The 11,724-nt window shown below is 45.0% G+C and overlaps 64 non-coding genes across 64 annotated transcripts; all 64 read left to right on the plus strand.

Moving 5' to 3' along the window:
- Positions 1-53: 53 nt before the first annotated feature.
- TRNAL-GAG (transfer RNA leucine (anticodon GAG)) lies at positions 54-135 on the plus strand. Its single transcript has one exon. It is a non-coding gene; the product is annotated as a tRNA-Leu (tRNA).
- Positions 136-356: 221 nt separating this feature from the next.
- On the plus strand, positions 357-438 carry TRNAL-AAG (transfer RNA leucine (anticodon AAG)). Its single transcript has one exon. It is a non-coding gene; the product is annotated as a tRNA-Leu (tRNA).
- Positions 439-508: 70 nt separating this feature from the next.
- TRNAL-AAG (transfer RNA leucine (anticodon AAG)) lies at positions 509-590 on the plus strand. Its single transcript has one exon. It is a non-coding gene; the product is annotated as a tRNA-Leu (tRNA).
- Positions 591-660: 70 nt separating this feature from the next.
- Positions 661-742, plus strand: TRNAL-AAG (transfer RNA leucine (anticodon AAG)). Its single transcript has one exon. It is a non-coding gene; the product is annotated as a tRNA-Leu (tRNA).
- A 70-nt stretch (positions 743-812) lies between these two features.
- On the plus strand, positions 813-894 carry TRNAL-AAG (transfer RNA leucine (anticodon AAG)). Its single transcript has one exon. It is a non-coding gene; the product is annotated as a tRNA-Leu (tRNA).
- Positions 895-964: 70 nt separating this feature from the next.
- TRNAL-AAG (transfer RNA leucine (anticodon AAG)) lies at positions 965-1,045 on the plus strand. The gene has a single exon. It is a non-coding gene; the product is annotated as a tRNA-Leu (tRNA).
- Positions 1,046-1,115: 70 nt separating this feature from the next.
- Positions 1,116-1,201, plus strand: TRNAL-GAG (transfer RNA leucine (anticodon GAG)). The gene has a single exon. It is a non-coding gene; the product is annotated as a tRNA-Leu (tRNA).
- A 66-nt stretch (positions 1,202-1,267) lies between these two features.
- Positions 1,268-1,349, plus strand: TRNAL-AAG (transfer RNA leucine (anticodon AAG)). Its single transcript has one exon. It is a non-coding gene; the product is annotated as a tRNA-Leu (tRNA).
- A 70-nt stretch (positions 1,350-1,419) lies between these two features.
- On the plus strand, positions 1,420-1,501 carry TRNAL-AAG (transfer RNA leucine (anticodon AAG)). Its single transcript has one exon. It is a non-coding gene; the product is annotated as a tRNA-Leu (tRNA).
- A 69-nt stretch (positions 1,502-1,570) lies between these two features.
- Positions 1,571-1,652, plus strand: TRNAL-AAG (transfer RNA leucine (anticodon AAG)). The gene has a single exon. It is a non-coding gene; the product is annotated as a tRNA-Leu (tRNA).
- A 70-nt stretch (positions 1,653-1,722) lies between these two features.
- On the plus strand, positions 1,723-1,804 carry TRNAL-AAG (transfer RNA leucine (anticodon AAG)). Its single transcript has one exon. It is a non-coding gene; the product is annotated as a tRNA-Leu (tRNA).
- A 70-nt stretch (positions 1,805-1,874) lies between these two features.
- Positions 1,875-1,956, plus strand: TRNAH-AUG (transfer RNA histidin (anticodon AUG)). The gene has a single exon. It is a non-coding gene; the product is annotated as a tRNA-His (tRNA).
- A 70-nt stretch (positions 1,957-2,026) lies between these two features.
- TRNAL-AAG (transfer RNA leucine (anticodon AAG)) lies at positions 2,027-2,108 on the plus strand. Its single transcript has one exon. It is a non-coding gene; the product is annotated as a tRNA-Leu (tRNA).
- Positions 2,109-2,178: 70 nt separating this feature from the next.
- On the plus strand, positions 2,179-2,260 carry TRNAL-AAG (transfer RNA leucine (anticodon AAG)). The gene has a single exon. It is a non-coding gene; the product is annotated as a tRNA-Leu (tRNA).
- A 70-nt stretch (positions 2,261-2,330) lies between these two features.
- TRNAL-AAG (transfer RNA leucine (anticodon AAG)) lies at positions 2,331-2,412 on the plus strand. Its single transcript has one exon. It is a non-coding gene; the product is annotated as a tRNA-Leu (tRNA).
- A 70-nt stretch (positions 2,413-2,482) lies between these two features.
- TRNAL-AAG (transfer RNA leucine (anticodon AAG)) lies at positions 2,483-2,564 on the plus strand. Its single transcript has one exon. It is a non-coding gene; the product is annotated as a tRNA-Leu (tRNA).
- A 70-nt stretch (positions 2,565-2,634) lies between these two features.
- TRNAL-AAG (transfer RNA leucine (anticodon AAG)) lies at positions 2,635-2,716 on the plus strand. Its single transcript has one exon. It is a non-coding gene; the product is annotated as a tRNA-Leu (tRNA).
- A 70-nt stretch (positions 2,717-2,786) lies between these two features.
- Positions 2,787-2,868, plus strand: TRNAL-AAG (transfer RNA leucine (anticodon AAG)). The gene has a single exon. It is a non-coding gene; the product is annotated as a tRNA-Leu (tRNA).
- Positions 2,869-2,938: 70 nt separating this feature from the next.
- On the plus strand, positions 2,939-3,020 carry TRNAL-AAG (transfer RNA leucine (anticodon AAG)). Its single transcript has one exon. It is a non-coding gene; the product is annotated as a tRNA-Leu (tRNA).
- A 70-nt stretch (positions 3,021-3,090) lies between these two features.
- On the plus strand, positions 3,091-3,172 carry TRNAL-AAG (transfer RNA leucine (anticodon AAG)). Its single transcript has one exon. It is a non-coding gene; the product is annotated as a tRNA-Leu (tRNA).
- A 70-nt stretch (positions 3,173-3,242) lies between these two features.
- TRNAL-AAG (transfer RNA leucine (anticodon AAG)) lies at positions 3,243-3,328 on the plus strand. The gene has a single exon. It is a non-coding gene; the product is annotated as a tRNA-Leu (tRNA).
- Positions 3,329-3,394: 66 nt separating this feature from the next.
- TRNAL-AAG (transfer RNA leucine (anticodon AAG)) lies at positions 3,395-3,476 on the plus strand. The gene has a single exon. It is a non-coding gene; the product is annotated as a tRNA-Leu (tRNA).
- A 70-nt stretch (positions 3,477-3,546) lies between these two features.
- On the plus strand, positions 3,547-3,628 carry TRNAL-AAG (transfer RNA leucine (anticodon AAG)). The gene has a single exon. It is a non-coding gene; the product is annotated as a tRNA-Leu (tRNA).
- A 70-nt stretch (positions 3,629-3,698) lies between these two features.
- TRNAL-AAG (transfer RNA leucine (anticodon AAG)) lies at positions 3,699-3,780 on the plus strand. The gene has a single exon. It is a non-coding gene; the product is annotated as a tRNA-Leu (tRNA).
- Positions 3,781-3,850: 70 nt separating this feature from the next.
- On the plus strand, positions 3,851-3,932 carry TRNAL-AAG (transfer RNA leucine (anticodon AAG)). Its single transcript has one exon. It is a non-coding gene; the product is annotated as a tRNA-Leu (tRNA).
- Positions 3,933-4,002: 70 nt separating this feature from the next.
- Positions 4,003-4,084, plus strand: TRNAL-AAG (transfer RNA leucine (anticodon AAG)). Its single transcript has one exon. It is a non-coding gene; the product is annotated as a tRNA-Leu (tRNA).
- Positions 4,085-4,154: 70 nt separating this feature from the next.
- On the plus strand, positions 4,155-4,236 carry TRNAL-AAG (transfer RNA leucine (anticodon AAG)). Its single transcript has one exon. It is a non-coding gene; the product is annotated as a tRNA-Leu (tRNA).
- Positions 4,237-4,306: 70 nt separating this feature from the next.
- TRNAL-AAG (transfer RNA leucine (anticodon AAG)) lies at positions 4,307-4,387 on the plus strand. The gene has a single exon. It is a non-coding gene; the product is annotated as a tRNA-Leu (tRNA).
- Positions 4,388-4,457: 70 nt separating this feature from the next.
- Positions 4,458-4,543, plus strand: TRNAL-GAG (transfer RNA leucine (anticodon GAG)). Its single transcript has one exon. It is a non-coding gene; the product is annotated as a tRNA-Leu (tRNA).
- Positions 4,544-4,609: 66 nt separating this feature from the next.
- Positions 4,610-4,691, plus strand: TRNAL-AAG (transfer RNA leucine (anticodon AAG)). Its single transcript has one exon. It is a non-coding gene; the product is annotated as a tRNA-Leu (tRNA).
- A 70-nt stretch (positions 4,692-4,761) lies between these two features.
- TRNAL-AAG (transfer RNA leucine (anticodon AAG)) lies at positions 4,762-4,843 on the plus strand. Its single transcript has one exon. It is a non-coding gene; the product is annotated as a tRNA-Leu (tRNA).
- A 69-nt stretch (positions 4,844-4,912) lies between these two features.
- On the plus strand, positions 4,913-4,994 carry TRNAL-AAG (transfer RNA leucine (anticodon AAG)). The gene has a single exon. It is a non-coding gene; the product is annotated as a tRNA-Leu (tRNA).
- A 70-nt stretch (positions 4,995-5,064) lies between these two features.
- On the plus strand, positions 5,065-5,146 carry TRNAL-AAG (transfer RNA leucine (anticodon AAG)). The gene has a single exon. It is a non-coding gene; the product is annotated as a tRNA-Leu (tRNA).
- Positions 5,147-5,216: 70 nt separating this feature from the next.
- Positions 5,217-5,298, plus strand: TRNAL-AAG (transfer RNA leucine (anticodon AAG)). Its single transcript has one exon. It is a non-coding gene; the product is annotated as a tRNA-Leu (tRNA).
- Positions 5,299-5,368: 70 nt separating this feature from the next.
- Positions 5,369-5,450, plus strand: TRNAL-AAG (transfer RNA leucine (anticodon AAG)). The gene has a single exon. It is a non-coding gene; the product is annotated as a tRNA-Leu (tRNA).
- A 70-nt stretch (positions 5,451-5,520) lies between these two features.
- Positions 5,521-5,602, plus strand: TRNAL-AAG (transfer RNA leucine (anticodon AAG)). The gene has a single exon. It is a non-coding gene; the product is annotated as a tRNA-Leu (tRNA).
- A 70-nt stretch (positions 5,603-5,672) lies between these two features.
- TRNAL-AAG (transfer RNA leucine (anticodon AAG)) lies at positions 5,673-5,754 on the plus strand. Its single transcript has one exon. It is a non-coding gene; the product is annotated as a tRNA-Leu (tRNA).
- Positions 5,755-5,824: 70 nt separating this feature from the next.
- TRNAL-AAG (transfer RNA leucine (anticodon AAG)) lies at positions 5,825-5,906 on the plus strand. The gene has a single exon. It is a non-coding gene; the product is annotated as a tRNA-Leu (tRNA).
- Positions 5,907-6,127: 221 nt separating this feature from the next.
- Positions 6,128-6,209, plus strand: TRNAL-AAG (transfer RNA leucine (anticodon AAG)). The gene has a single exon. It is a non-coding gene; the product is annotated as a tRNA-Leu (tRNA).
- A 70-nt stretch (positions 6,210-6,279) lies between these two features.
- On the plus strand, positions 6,280-6,360 carry TRNAL-AAG (transfer RNA leucine (anticodon AAG)). Its single transcript has one exon. It is a non-coding gene; the product is annotated as a tRNA-Leu (tRNA).
- Positions 6,361-6,430: 70 nt separating this feature from the next.
- On the plus strand, positions 6,431-6,512 carry TRNAL-AAG (transfer RNA leucine (anticodon AAG)). Its single transcript has one exon. It is a non-coding gene; the product is annotated as a tRNA-Leu (tRNA).
- Positions 6,513-6,581: 69 nt separating this feature from the next.
- TRNAL-AAG (transfer RNA leucine (anticodon AAG)) lies at positions 6,582-6,663 on the plus strand. Its single transcript has one exon. It is a non-coding gene; the product is annotated as a tRNA-Leu (tRNA).
- Positions 6,664-6,733: 70 nt separating this feature from the next.
- On the plus strand, positions 6,734-6,815 carry TRNAL-AAG (transfer RNA leucine (anticodon AAG)). The gene is given in 2 exon segments: positions 6,734-6,771; positions 6,781-6,815. It is a non-coding gene; the product is annotated as a tRNA-Leu (tRNA).
- Positions 6,816-6,885: 70 nt separating this feature from the next.
- TRNAL-AAG (transfer RNA leucine (anticodon AAG)) lies at positions 6,886-6,967 on the plus strand. The gene has a single exon. It is a non-coding gene; the product is annotated as a tRNA-Leu (tRNA).
- A 373-nt stretch (positions 6,968-7,340) lies between these two features.
- Positions 7,341-7,422, plus strand: TRNAL-AAG (transfer RNA leucine (anticodon AAG)). The gene has a single exon. It is a non-coding gene; the product is annotated as a tRNA-Leu (tRNA).
- Positions 7,423-7,491: 69 nt separating this feature from the next.
- Positions 7,492-7,573, plus strand: TRNAL-AAG (transfer RNA leucine (anticodon AAG)). Its single transcript has one exon. It is a non-coding gene; the product is annotated as a tRNA-Leu (tRNA).
- A 374-nt stretch (positions 7,574-7,947) lies between these two features.
- On the plus strand, positions 7,948-8,029 carry TRNAL-AAG (transfer RNA leucine (anticodon AAG)). Its single transcript has one exon. It is a non-coding gene; the product is annotated as a tRNA-Leu (tRNA).
- Positions 8,030-8,098: 69 nt separating this feature from the next.
- Positions 8,099-8,181, plus strand: TRNAL-AAG (transfer RNA leucine (anticodon AAG)). The gene has a single exon. It is a non-coding gene; the product is annotated as a tRNA-Leu (tRNA).
- Positions 8,182-8,554: 373 nt separating this feature from the next.
- TRNAL-AAG (transfer RNA leucine (anticodon AAG)) lies at positions 8,555-8,636 on the plus strand. The gene has a single exon. It is a non-coding gene; the product is annotated as a tRNA-Leu (tRNA).
- Positions 8,637-8,705: 69 nt separating this feature from the next.
- On the plus strand, positions 8,706-8,787 carry TRNAL-AAG (transfer RNA leucine (anticodon AAG)). Its single transcript has one exon. It is a non-coding gene; the product is annotated as a tRNA-Leu (tRNA).
- Positions 8,788-8,857: 70 nt separating this feature from the next.
- Positions 8,858-8,939, plus strand: TRNAL-AAG (transfer RNA leucine (anticodon AAG)). The gene has a single exon. It is a non-coding gene; the product is annotated as a tRNA-Leu (tRNA).
- A 70-nt stretch (positions 8,940-9,009) lies between these two features.
- On the plus strand, positions 9,010-9,091 carry TRNAL-AAG (transfer RNA leucine (anticodon AAG)). The gene has a single exon. It is a non-coding gene; the product is annotated as a tRNA-Leu (tRNA).
- A 68-nt stretch (positions 9,092-9,159) lies between these two features.
- On the plus strand, positions 9,160-9,242 carry TRNAI-AAU (transfer RNA isoleucine (anticodon AAU)). The gene has a single exon. It is a non-coding gene; the product is annotated as a tRNA-Ile (tRNA).
- Positions 9,243-9,463: 221 nt separating this feature from the next.
- On the plus strand, positions 9,464-9,549 carry TRNAL-AAG (transfer RNA leucine (anticodon AAG)). The gene has a single exon. It is a non-coding gene; the product is annotated as a tRNA-Leu (tRNA).
- A 66-nt stretch (positions 9,550-9,615) lies between these two features.
- Positions 9,616-9,697, plus strand: TRNAL-AAG (transfer RNA leucine (anticodon AAG)). The gene has a single exon. It is a non-coding gene; the product is annotated as a tRNA-Leu (tRNA).
- Positions 9,698-9,766: 69 nt separating this feature from the next.
- On the plus strand, positions 9,767-9,848 carry TRNAL-AAG (transfer RNA leucine (anticodon AAG)). Its single transcript has one exon. It is a non-coding gene; the product is annotated as a tRNA-Leu (tRNA).
- A 70-nt stretch (positions 9,849-9,918) lies between these two features.
- Positions 9,919-10,000, plus strand: TRNAL-AAG (transfer RNA leucine (anticodon AAG)). The gene has a single exon. It is a non-coding gene; the product is annotated as a tRNA-Leu (tRNA).
- Positions 10,001-10,371: 371 nt separating this feature from the next.
- On the plus strand, positions 10,372-10,457 carry TRNAL-GAG (transfer RNA leucine (anticodon GAG)). The gene has a single exon. It is a non-coding gene; the product is annotated as a tRNA-Leu (tRNA).
- Positions 10,458-10,523: 66 nt separating this feature from the next.
- Positions 10,524-10,605, plus strand: TRNAL-AAG (transfer RNA leucine (anticodon AAG)). Its single transcript has one exon. It is a non-coding gene; the product is annotated as a tRNA-Leu (tRNA).
- A 70-nt stretch (positions 10,606-10,675) lies between these two features.
- Positions 10,676-10,757, plus strand: TRNAL-AAG (transfer RNA leucine (anticodon AAG)). The gene has a single exon. It is a non-coding gene; the product is annotated as a tRNA-Leu (tRNA).
- Positions 10,758-10,827: 70 nt separating this feature from the next.
- On the plus strand, positions 10,828-10,909 carry TRNAL-AAG (transfer RNA leucine (anticodon AAG)). The gene has a single exon. It is a non-coding gene; the product is annotated as a tRNA-Leu (tRNA).
- Positions 10,910-11,131: 222 nt separating this feature from the next.
- TRNAL-AAG (transfer RNA leucine (anticodon AAG)) lies at positions 11,132-11,213 on the plus strand. The gene has a single exon. It is a non-coding gene; the product is annotated as a tRNA-Leu (tRNA).
- A 70-nt stretch (positions 11,214-11,283) lies between these two features.
- Positions 11,284-11,365, plus strand: TRNAL-AAG (transfer RNA leucine (anticodon AAG)). Its single transcript has one exon. It is a non-coding gene; the product is annotated as a tRNA-Leu (tRNA).
- Positions 11,366-11,586: 221 nt separating this feature from the next.
- Positions 11,587-11,668, plus strand: TRNAL-AAG (transfer RNA leucine (anticodon AAG)). Its single transcript has one exon. It is a non-coding gene; the product is annotated as a tRNA-Leu (tRNA).
- The last annotated feature ends 56 nt before the right edge of the window (positions 11,669-11,724 follow it).

Consider the following 11,724-nt stretch of genomic DNA (forward strand, 5'->3'; position numbering starts at 1 on the left):
TGATTAACCTTATGGATCTTTTGTTTTTTTGTAGGAGTTGACTAAAGTGTTCAGGTAGAGTGGCCGAGTGGTCTAAGGCGCTGGTTTGAGGCACCAGTCTCTTCGGAGGAGTGGGTTCGAATCCAACCTCTATCAGACTAATGTCTTTTCTTTGATTAACCTTATGGACCTTTTGTTTTTTGGAGGAGTTGACTAAAGTGCTCAGGTTGAGTGGCCGAGTGGTCTAAGGCGCTGGTTTAAGGCACCAGTCTCTTCGGAGGCGTGGGTTTGAGTCGCACCTCTATCAGACTAATGTATTTTCTTTTATTAACCTTATGGACCTTTTGCTTTTTAGTATGAGTTGACTAAACTGTTCAGGTAGAGTGGCCGAGTGGTCTAAGGCGCTGGTTTAAGGCACCAGTCTCTTCGGAGGCATGGGTTCGAATCCCACCTCTATCAGACTAATGTCTTTTATTTGATTAACCTTATTGACCTTTTATTTTTTAGTAGAAGTTGACTAAAGTGTTCAGGTAGAGTGGCCTAGTGGTCTAAGGCGCTGGTTTAAGGCACCAGTCTCTTCGGAGGCATGGGTTCGAATCCCACCTCTATCAGACTAATGTCTTTTCTTTGATTAACCTTATGGACCTTTTGTTTTTTTGGAGCAGTTGACTAAAGTGCTCAGGTAGAGTGGCCGAGTGGTCTAAGGCGCTGGTTTAAGACACCAGTCTCTTCGGAGGCGTGGGTTCGAGTCCCACTTCTATCAGACTAATGTATTTTCCTTGATTAACCTTATGGACCTTTTGGTTTTTAGTATGAGTTGACTAAACTGTTCAGGTAGAGTGGCCGAGTGGTCTAAGGCGCTGGTTTAAGGCACCAGTCTCTTCGGAGGCGTGAGTTCGAATCCCACCTCTATCAGACTAATGTCTTTTCTTTGATTAACCTTATGGACCTTTTGTTTTTTTGGAGGAGTTGACTAAAGTGCTCAGGTAGAGTGGCCGAGTGGTCTAAGGCGCTGGTTTAAGGAACCATATCTTCGGAAGCGTGGGTTCGAATCCCACCTCTATCAGATTAATGTCTTTTCCTTGATTAACCTTATGGATCTTTTGTTTTTTTGTAGGAGTTGACTAAAGTGTTCAGGTAGAGTGGCCGAGTGGTCTAAGGCGCTGGTTTGAGGCACCAGTCTCTTCGGAGGAGTGGGTTCGAATCCCACCTTTCTTAGCCGGATTCATTATCTAAGATTGATATTATGAAGCTTTTGCTTATTTGTCTGAGTTGACGTAAGTGCTCAGGTAGAGTGGCCGAGTGGTCTAAGGCGCTGGTTTAAGGCACCAGTGTCTTCGGAGGCGTGAGTTCGAATCCCACCTCTATCAGACTAATGTCTTTTCTTTGGTTAACCTTATGGACCTTTTGCTTTTTAGTATGAGTTGACTAAATTGTTCAGGTAGAGTGGCCGAGTGGTCTAAGGCGCTGGTTTAAGGCACCAGTCTCTTCGGAGGCATGGGTTCGAATCCCACCTATATCAGACTAATGTCTTTTCTTTGATTAACCTTATGGACCTTTTGTTTTTTGGAGGAGTTGACTAGAGTGCTCAGGTAGAGTGGCCGAGTGGTCTAAGGCGCTGGTTTAAGGCACCAGTCTCTTCGGAGGCGTGGGTTTGAGTCGCACCTCTATCAGACTAATGTATTTTCTTTTATTAACCTTATGGACCTTTTGCTTTTTAGTATGAGTTGACTTAACTGTTCAGGTAGAGTGGCCGAGTGGTCTAAGGCGCTGGTTTAAGGCACCAGTCTCTTCGAAGGCGTGGGTTCGAGTCCCACTTCTATCAGACTAATGTATTTTCCTTGATTAACCTTATGGACCTTTTGCTTTTTAGTATGAGTTGACTAAACTGTTCAGGTAGAGTGGCCGAGTGGTCTAAGGCGCTGGTTTATGGCACCAGTCTCTTCGGAGGCGTGGGTTTGAGTCGCACCTCTATCAGACTAATGTATTTTCTTTTATTAACCTTATGGACCTTTTGCTTTTTAGTATGAGTTGACTAAACTGTTCAGGTAGAGTGGCCGAGTGGTCTAAGGCGCTGGTTTAAGGCACCAGTCTCTTCGGAGGCGTGGGTTCGAGTCCCACTTCTATCAGACTAATGTATTTTCCTTGATTAACCTTATGGACCTTTTGCTTTTTAGTATGAGTTGACTAAACTGTTCAGGTAGAGTGGCCGAGTGGTCTAAGGCGCTGGTTTAAGGCACCAGTCTCTTCGGAGGCGTGGGTTCGAGTCGCACCTCTATCAGACTAATGTATTTTCTTTTATTAACCTTATGGACCTTTTGCTTTTTAGTATGAGTTGACTAAACTGTTCAGGTAGAGTGGCCGAGTGGTCTAAGGCGCTGGTTTAAGGCACCAGTCTCTTCGGAGGCGTGGGTTCGAGTCCCACTTCTATCAGACTAATGTATTTTCCTTGATTAACCTTATGGACCTTTTGCTTTTTAGTATGAGTTGACTTAACTGTTCAGGTAGAGTGGCCGAGTGGTCTAAGGCGCTGGTTTAAGGCACCAGTCTCTTCGAAGGCGTGGGTTCGAGTCCCACTTCTATCAGACTAATGTATTTTCCTTGATTAACCTTATGGACCTTTTGCTTTTTAGTATGAGTTGACTAAACTGTTCAGGTAGAGTGGCCGAGTGGTCTAAGGCGCTGGTTTAAGGCACCAGTCTCTTCGGAGGCGTGGGTTTGAGTCGCACCTCTATCAGACTAATGTATTTTCTTTTATTAACCTTATGGACCTTTTGCTTTTTAGTATGAGTTGACTAAACTGTTCAGGTAGAGTGGCCGAGTGGTCTAAGGCGCTGGTTTAAGGCACCAGTCTCTTCGGAGGCGTGGGTTCGAGTCCCACTTCTATCAGACTAATGTATTTTCCTTGATTAACCTTATGGACCTTTTGCTTTTTAGTATGAGTTGACTAAACTGTTCAGGTAGAGTGGCCGAGTGGTCTAAGGCGCTGGTTTAAGGCACCAGTCTCTTCGGAGGCGTGGGTTCGAGTCCCACTTCTATCAGACTAATGTATTTTCTTTTATTAACCTTATGGACCTTTTGCTTTTTAGTATGAGTTGACTAAACTGTTCAGGTAGAGTGGCCGAGTGGTCTAAGGCGCTGGTTTAAGGCACCAGTCTCTTCGGAGGCATGGGTTCGAATCCCACCTCTATCAGACTAATGTCTATTCTTTGATTAACCTTATGGACCTTTTGTGTTTTAGTAGGAATTGGCTAAAGTGTTCAGGTAGAGTGGCCGGGTGGTCTAAGGCGCTGGTTTAAGGCACCAGTCTCTTCGGAGGCGTGGGTTCGAATCCCACCTCTCTTAGCCGGATTCATTTTCTAAAATTGATATTAGGAAGCTTTTGCTTTTTTTTCTGAGTTGACGTGAGTGTTCAGGTAGAGTGGCCGAGTGGTCTAAGGCGCTGGTTTAAGGCACCAGTCTCTTCGGAGGCGTGGGTTCGAATCCCACCTCTATCAGACTAATGTCTTTTATTTGATTAACCTTATTGCCCTTTTATTTTTTAGTAGAAGTTGACTAAAGTGTTCAGGTAGAGTGGCCTAGTGGTCTAAGGCGCTGGTTTAAGGCACCAGTCTCTTCGGAGATGTGGGTTCGAATCCCACCTCTATCAGACTAATGTCTTTTCTTTGATTACTAATATGAACCTATTGCTATTTAGTTGAAGTTAAGTTTTGCGTTCAGGTAGAGTGGCCGAGTGGTCTAAGGCGCTGGTTTAAGGCACCAGTCTCTTCGGAGGCGTGGGTTCGAATCCCACCTCTATCAGACTAATGTCTTTTCTTTGATTAACCTTATGGACCTTTTGTTTTTTAGTAGGAGTTGGCCAAAGTGTTCAGGTAGAGTGGCCGGGTGGTCTAAGGCGCTGGTTTAAGGCACCAGTCTCTTCGGAGGCATGGGTTCGAATCCCACCTCTATCAGACTAATGTCTTTTCTTTGATTAACCTTATGGACCTTTTGTTTTTTTGGAGCAGTTGACTAAAGTGCTCAGGTAGAGTGGCCGAGTGGTCTAAGGCGCTGGTTTAAGACACCAGTCTCTTCGGAGGCGTGGGTTCGAGTCCCACTTCTATCAGACTAATGTATTTTCCTTGATTAACCTTATGGACCTTTTGCTTTTTAGTATGAGTTGACTAAACTGTTCAGGTAGAGTGGCCGAGTGGTCTAAGGCGCTGGTTTAAGGCACCAGTCTCTTCGGAGGCGTGAGTTCGAATCCCACCTCTATCAGACTAATGTCTTTTCTTTGATTAACCTTATGGACCTTTTGTTTTTTTGGAGGAGTTGACTAAAGTGCTCAGGTAGAGTGGCCGAGTGGTCTAAGGCGCTGGTTTAAGGAACCATATCTTCGGAAGCGTGGGTTCGAATCCCACCTCTATCAGATTAATGTCTTTTCCTTGATTAACCTTATGGATCTTTTGTTTTTTTGTAGGAGTTGACTAAAGTGTTCAGGTAGAGTGGCCGAGTGGTCTAAGGCGCTGGTTTGAGGCACCAGTCTCTTCGGAGGAGTGGGTTCGAATCCCACCTTTCTTAGCCGGATTCATTATCTAAGATTGATATTATGAAGCTTTTGCTTATTTGTCTGAGTTGACGTAAGTGCTCAGGTAGAGTGGCCGAGTGGTCTAAGGCGCTGGTTTAAGGCACCAGTGTCTTCGGAGGCGTGAGTTCGAATCCCACCTCTATCAGACTAATGTCTTTTCTTTGATTAACCTTATGGACCTTTTGCTTTTTAGTATGAGTTGACTAAATTGTTCAGGTAGAGTGGCCGAGTGGTCTAAGGCGCTGGTTTAAGGCACCAGTCTCTTCGGAGGCATGGGTTCGAATCCCACCTATATCAGACTAATGTCTTTTCTTTGATTAACCTTATGGACCTTTTGTTTTTTGGAGGAGTTGACTAGAGTGCTCAGGTAGAGTGGCCGAGTGGTCTAAGGCGCTGGTTTAAGGCACCAGTCTCTTCGGAGGCGTGGGTTTGAGTCGCACCTCTATCAGACTAATGTATTTTCTTTTATTAACCTTATGGACCTTTTGCTTTTTAGTATGAGTTGACTTAACTGTTCAGGTAGAGTGGCCGAGTGGTCTAAGGCGCTGGTTTAAGGCACCAGTCTCTTCGAAGGCGTGGGTTCGAGTCCCACTTCTATCAGACTAATGTATTTTCCTTGATTAACCTTATGGACCTTTTGCTTTTTAGTATGAGTTGACTAAACTGTTCAGGTAGAGTGGCCGAGTGGTCTAAGGCGCTGGTTTAAGGCACCAGTCTCTTCGGAGGCATGGGTTCGAATCCCACCTATATCAGACTAATGTCTTTTCTTTGATTAACCTTATGGACCTTTTGCTTTTTAGTATGAGTTGACTAAACTGTTCAGGTAGAAAGGCCGAGTGGTCTAAGGCGCTGGTTTAAGGCACCAGTCTCTTCGGAGGCGTGGGTTCGAGTCCCACTTCTATCAGACTAATGTATTTTCCTTGATTAACCTTATGGACCTTTTGCTTTTTAGTATGAGTTGACTAAACTGTTCAGGTAGAGTGGCCGAGTGGTCTAAGGCGCTGGTTTAAGGCACCAGTCTCTTCGGAGGCATGGGTTCGAATCCCACCTCTATCAGACTAATGTCTTTTCTTTGATTAACCTTATGGACCTTTTGTTTTTTTGGAGCAGTTGACTAAAGTGCTCAGGTAGAGTGGCCGAGTGGTCTAAGGCGCTGGTTTAAGACACCAGTCTCTTCGGAGGCGTGGGTTCGAGTCCCACTTCTATCAGACTAATGTATTTTCCTTGATTAACCTTATGGACCTTTTGCTTTTTAGTATGAGTTGACTAAACTGTTCAGGTAGAGTGGCCGAGTGGTCTAAGGCGCTGGTTTAAGGCACCAGTCTCTTCGGAGGCGTGAGTTCGAATCCCACCTCTATCAGACTAATGTCTTTTCTTTGATTAACCTTATGGACCTTTTGTTTTTTGGAGGAGTTGACTAAAGTGCTCAGGTTGAGTGGCCGAGTGGTCTAAGGCGCTGGTTTAAGGCACCAGTCTCTTCGGAGGCGTGGGTTTGAGTCGCACCTCTATCAGACTAATGTATTTTCTTTTATTAACCTTATGGACCTTTTCCTTTTTAGTATGAGTTGACTAAACCGTTCAGGTAGAGTGGCCGAGTGGTCTAAGGCGCTGGTTTAAGGCACCAGTCTCTTCGGAGGCATGGGTTCGAATCCCACCTCTATCAGACTAATGTCTTTTCTTTGATTAACCTTATGGACCTTTTGTTTTTTTGGAGGAGTTGACTAAAGTGCTCAGGTAGAGTATCCGAGTGGTCTAAGGCGCTGGTTTAAGGCACCAGATCTTCGGAAGCGTGGGTTCGAATCCCACCTCTATCAGATTAATGTCTTTTCCTTGATTAACCTTATGGATCTTTTGTTTTTTTGTAGGAGTTGACTAAAGTGTTCAGGTAGAGTGGCCGAGTGGTCTAAGGCGCTGGTTTAAGGCACCAGTCTCTTCGGAGGCATGGGTTCGAATCCCACCTCTATCAGACTAATGTCTTTTCTTTGATTAACCTTATGGACCTTTTGTTTTTTGGAGGAGTTGACTAAAGTGCTCAGGTAGAGTGGCCGAGTGGTCTAAGGCGCTGGTTTAAGGCACCAGTCTCTTCGGAGGCGTGGGTTTGAGTCCTACCTCTATCAGACTAATGTATTTTCTTTTATTAACCTTATGGACCTTTTGCTTTTTAGTATGAGTTGACTAAACTGTTCAGGTAGAGTGGCCGAGTGGTCTAAGGCGCTGGTTTAAGGCACTAGTCTATTCGGAGGCGTGGGTTCGAGTCCCACTTCTATCAGACTAATGTATTTTCCTTGATTAATCTTATGGACCTTTTGCTTTTTAGTATGAGTTGACTAAACTGTTCAGGTAGAGTGGCCGAGTGGTCTAAGGCGCTGGTTTAAGGCACCAGTCTCTTCGGAGGCGTGGGTTTGAGTCGCACCTCTATCAGACTAATGTATTTTCTTTTATTAACCTTATGGACCTTTTGCTTTTTAGTATGAGTTGACTAAACTGTTCAGGTAGAGTGGCCGAGTGGTCTAAGGCGCTGGTTTTATACACCAGTCCCTTCGGAGGCGTGAATTCGAGTCCCACTTCTATCAGACTAATGTATTTTCCTTGATTAACCTTATGGACCTTTTGCTTTTTAGTATGAGTTGACTAAACTGTTCAGGTAGAGTGGCCGAGTGGTCTAAGGCGCTGGTTTAAGGCACCAGATCTTCGGAAGCGCGGGTTCGAATCCGACCTCTATCAGACTAATGTATTTTCTTTTATTAACCTTATGGACCTTTTGCTTTTTAGTATGAGTTGACTAAACTGTTCAGGTAGAGTGGCCGAGTGGTCCAAGGCGCTGGTTTAAGGCACCAGTCTCTTCGGAGGCATGGGTTCGAATCCCACCTCTATCAGACTAATGTCTTTTCTTTGATTAACCTTATGGACCTTTTGTTTTTTGGAGGAGTTGACTAAAGTGCTCAGGTAGAGTGGCCGAGTGGTCTAAGGCGCTGGTTTAAGGCACCAGTCTCTTCGGAGGCGTGGGTTTGAGTCGCACCTCTATCAGACTAATGTATTTTCTTTTATTAACCTTATGGACCTTTTGCTTTTTAGTATGAGTTGACTAAACTGTTCAGGTAGAGTGGCCGAGTGGTCTAAGGCGCTGGTTTAAGGCAACAGTCTCTTCGGAGGCGTGGGTTCGAGGCCCACTTCTATCAGACTAATGTATTTTCCTTGATTAACCTTATGGACCTTTTGCTTTTTAGTATGAGTTGACTAAACTGTTCAGGTAGATTGGCCGAGTGGTCTAATGCGCTGGTTTAAGGCACCAGTCTCTTCGGAGGCGTGGGTTTGAGTCGCACCTCTATCAGACTAATGTATTTTCTTTTATTAACCTTATGGACCTTTTGCTTTTTAGTATGAGTTGACTAAACTGTTCAGGTAGAGTGGCCGAGTGGTCTAAGGCGCTGGTTTAAGGCACCAGTCTCTTCGGAGGCGTGGGTTCGAGTCCCACTTCTATCAGACTAATGTATTTTCCTTGATTAACCTTATGGACCTTTTGCTTTTTAGTATGAGTTGACTAAACTGTTCAGGTAGAGTGGCCGAGTGGTCTAAGGCGCTGGTTTAAGGCACCAGGCTCTTCGGAGGCGTGGGTTCGAATCCCACCTCTCTTAGGCGGATTCATTTTCTAAGATTGATATTATGAAGCTTTTGCTTATTTGTCTGAGTTGACTTGAGTGTTCAGGTAGAGTGGCGGAGCGGTCTAAGGCGCTGGTTTAAGGCACCAGATCTTCGGAAGCGTGGGTTCGAATCCGACCTCTATCAGACTAATGTCTTTTCTTTGATTAACCTTATGGATCTTTTGTTTTTTTGTAGGAGTTGACTAAAGTGTTCAGGTAGAGTGGCCGAGTGGTCTAAGGCGCTGGTTTAAGGCACCAGTCTCTTCGGAGGAGTGGGTTTGAATCCCACCTCTCTTAGCCGGATTCATTATCTAAGATTGATATTATGAAGCTTTTGCTTATTTGTCTGAGTTGACGTGAGTGTTCAGGTAGAGTGGCCGAGTGGTCTAAGGCGCTGGTGTAAGGCACCAGTCTCTTCGGAGGCGTGGGTTCGAATCCCACTTCTATCAGACTATATCTTTTCTCAGATTAACCTTATGGACCTTTTGCTGTTTAGTAGAAGTTGACTAAAGTGTTCAGGTAGAGTGGCCTAGTGGTCTAAGGCGCTGGTTTAAGGCACCAGTCTCTTCGGAGGCGTGGGTTCGAATCCCATCTCTATCACACTAATGTCTTTTCTATGATTACTAATATGAACCTTTTGCTTTTTAGTTGGAGTTGAGTTTTGCGTTTAGGTAGAGTGGCCGAGTGGTCTAAGGCGCTGGTTTAAGGCACCAGTCTCTTCGGAGGCGTGGGTTCGAGTCCCACTTCCATCAGACTAATGTATTTTCCTTGATTAACCTTATGGATCTTTTGCTTTTTAGTATGAGTTGACTAAACTGTTCAGGTAGAGTGGCCGAGTGGTCTAAGGCGCTTGTTTAAGGCACCAGTCTCTTCGGAGGCGTGGGTTCGAATCCCACCTCTATCAGACTAATGTCTTTTCTTTGATTAACCCTATGGACCTTTTGTTTTTTGGAGGAGTTGATTAAAGTGCTCAGGTAGAGTGGCCGAGTGGTCTAAGGCGCTGGTTTAATGCACCAGGCTCTTCGGAGGCGTGGGTTCGAATCCCACCTCTCTTAGGCGGATACATTTTCTAAGATTGATATTATGAAGCTTTTGCTTATTTGTCTGAGATGACTTGAGTGTTCAGGTAGAGTGGCGGAGCGGTCTAAGGCGCTGGTTTAAGGCACCAGATCTTCGGAAGCGTGGGTTCGAATCCGACCTCTATCAGACTAATGTCTTTTCTTTGATTAACCTTATGGATCTTTTGTTTTTTTGTAGGAGTTGACTAAAGTGTTCAGGTAGAGTGGCCGAGTGGTCTAAGGCGCTGGTTTAAGGCACCAGTCTCTTCGGAGGAGTGGGTTCGAATCCCACCTCTCTTAGCCGGATTCATTATCTAAGATTGATATTATGAAGCTTTTGCTTATTTGTCTGAGTTGACGTGAGTGTTCAGGTAGAGTGGCCGAGTGGTCTAAGGCGCTGGTTTAAGGCACCAGTCTCTTCGGAGGCGTGGGTTCGAATCCCACTTCTATCAGACTATATCTTTTCTCAGATTAACCTTATGGACCTTTTGCTGTTTAGTAGGAGTTGACTAAAGTGTTCAGGTAGAGTGGCCTAGTGGTCTAAGGCGCTGGTTTAAGGCACCAGTCTCTTCGGAGGCGTGGGTTCGAATCCCACCTCTATCACACTAATGTCTTTTCTATGATTACTAATATGAACCTTTTGCTTTTTAGTTGGAGTTGAGTTTTGCGTTCAGGTAGAGTGGCCGAGTGGTCTAAGGCGCTTGTTTAAGGCACCAGTCTCTTCGGAGGCGTGGGTTCGAATCCCACCTCTATCAGACTAATGTCTTTTCTTTGATTAACCCTATGGACCTTTTGTTTTTTGGAGGAGTTGACTAAAGTGCTCAGGTAGAGTGGCCGAGTGGTCTAAGGCGCTGGTTTAACGCACCAGGCTCTTCGGAGGCGTGGGTTCGAATCCCACCTCTCTTAGGCGGATTCATTTTCTAAGATTGATATTATGAAGCTTTTGCTTATTTGTCTGAGATGACTTGAGTGTTCAGGTAGAGTGGCGGAGCGGTCTAAGGCGCTGGTTTAAGGCACCAGATCTTCGGAAGCGTGGGTTCGAATCCGACCTCTATCAGACAAATGTCTTTTCTTTGATTAACCTTATGGATCTTTTGTTTTTTGTAGGAGTTGACTAAAGTGTTCAGGTAGAGTGGCCGAGTGGTCTAAGGCGCTGGTTTGAGGCACCAGTCTCTTCGGAGGAGTGGGTTCGAATCCCACCTTTCTTGGCCGGATTTATTATCTAAGATTGATATTATGAAGCTTTTGCTTATTTGTCTGAGTTGACGTGAGTGTTCAGGTAGAGTGGCCGAGTGGTCTAAGGCGCTGGTTTAAGGCACCAGTCTCTTCGGAGGCATGGGTTCGAATCCCACCTCTATCAGACTAATGTCTTTTCTTTGATTAACCTTATGGACCTTTTGTTTTTTTGGAGGAGTTGACTAAAGTGCTCAGGTAGAGTGGCCGAGTGGTCTAAGGCGCTGGTTTAAGGCACCAGTCTCTTCGGAGGCGTGGGTTTGAGTCGCACCTCTATCAGACTAATGTATTTTCTTTTATTAACCTTATGGACCTTTTGCTTTTTAGTATGAGTTGACTAAACTGTTCAGGTAGAGTGGCCGAGTGGTCTAAGGCGCTGGTTTAAGGCACCAGTCTCTTCGGAGGCGTGGGTTCGAATCCCACCTCTATCAGACCAATGTCTTTTCTTTGATTAACCTTATGGACCTTTTGCTTTTTAGTATGAGTTGACTAAAGTGCTCAGGTAGAGTGGCCGAGTGGGTTAATTCGCTGGTTTAAGGCACCAGGCTCTTCGGAGGCGTGGGTTCGAATCCCACCTCTCTTAGGCGGATTCATTTTCTAAGATTGATATTATGAAGCTTTTGCTTATTTGTCTGAGTTGACGTGAGTGTTCAGGTAGAGTGGCCGAGTGGTCTAAGGCGCTGGTTTAAGGCACCAGTCTCTTCGGAGGCCTGGGTTAGAATCCCACCTGTATCAGACTAATGTCTTTTCTTTGATTAACCTTATGGACCTTTTGTTTTTTAGTAGGAGTTGACTAAAGTGTTCAGGTAGAGTGGCCTAGTGGTCTAAGGCGCTGGTTTAAGGCACCAGTCTCTTCGGAGGCGTGGTTTCGAATCCCACTTCTATCAGACTATATCTTTTCTCTCATTCACCTTATGGACCTTTTGCTTTTTAGTAGGAGTTGACTAAAGTGTTCAGGGTGAGTGGGCGAGTGGTCTAAGGCGCTGGTTTAAGGCACCAGTCTCTTCGGAGGCGTGGGTTCGAATCCCACCTCTATCAGACTAATGTCTTTTCTTTGATTACTAATATGAACCTTTTGCTTTTTAGTTGGAGTTGAGTTTTGTGTTCAGGTAGAGTGGCCGAGTGGTCTATGGCGCTGGTTTAAGGCACCAGTCTCTTCGGAGGCGTGGGTTCGAGTCCCACTTCTATCAGACTAATGTATTTTCTTTGATTAACCTTATGGACCTTTTGCTTTTTAGTATGAGTC

The sequence above is a fragment of the Phalangium opilio genome, unplaced genomic scaffold (assembly GCF_054372755.1).
Source record: "Phalangium opilio isolate 3A_F unplaced genomic scaffold, DU_Popi_V2 ptg000194l_1, whole genome shotgun sequence".
In the NCBI taxonomy this organism is placed as follows: domain Eukaryota; kingdom Metazoa; phylum Arthropoda; class Arachnida; order Opiliones; family Phalangiidae; genus Phalangium; species Phalangium opilio.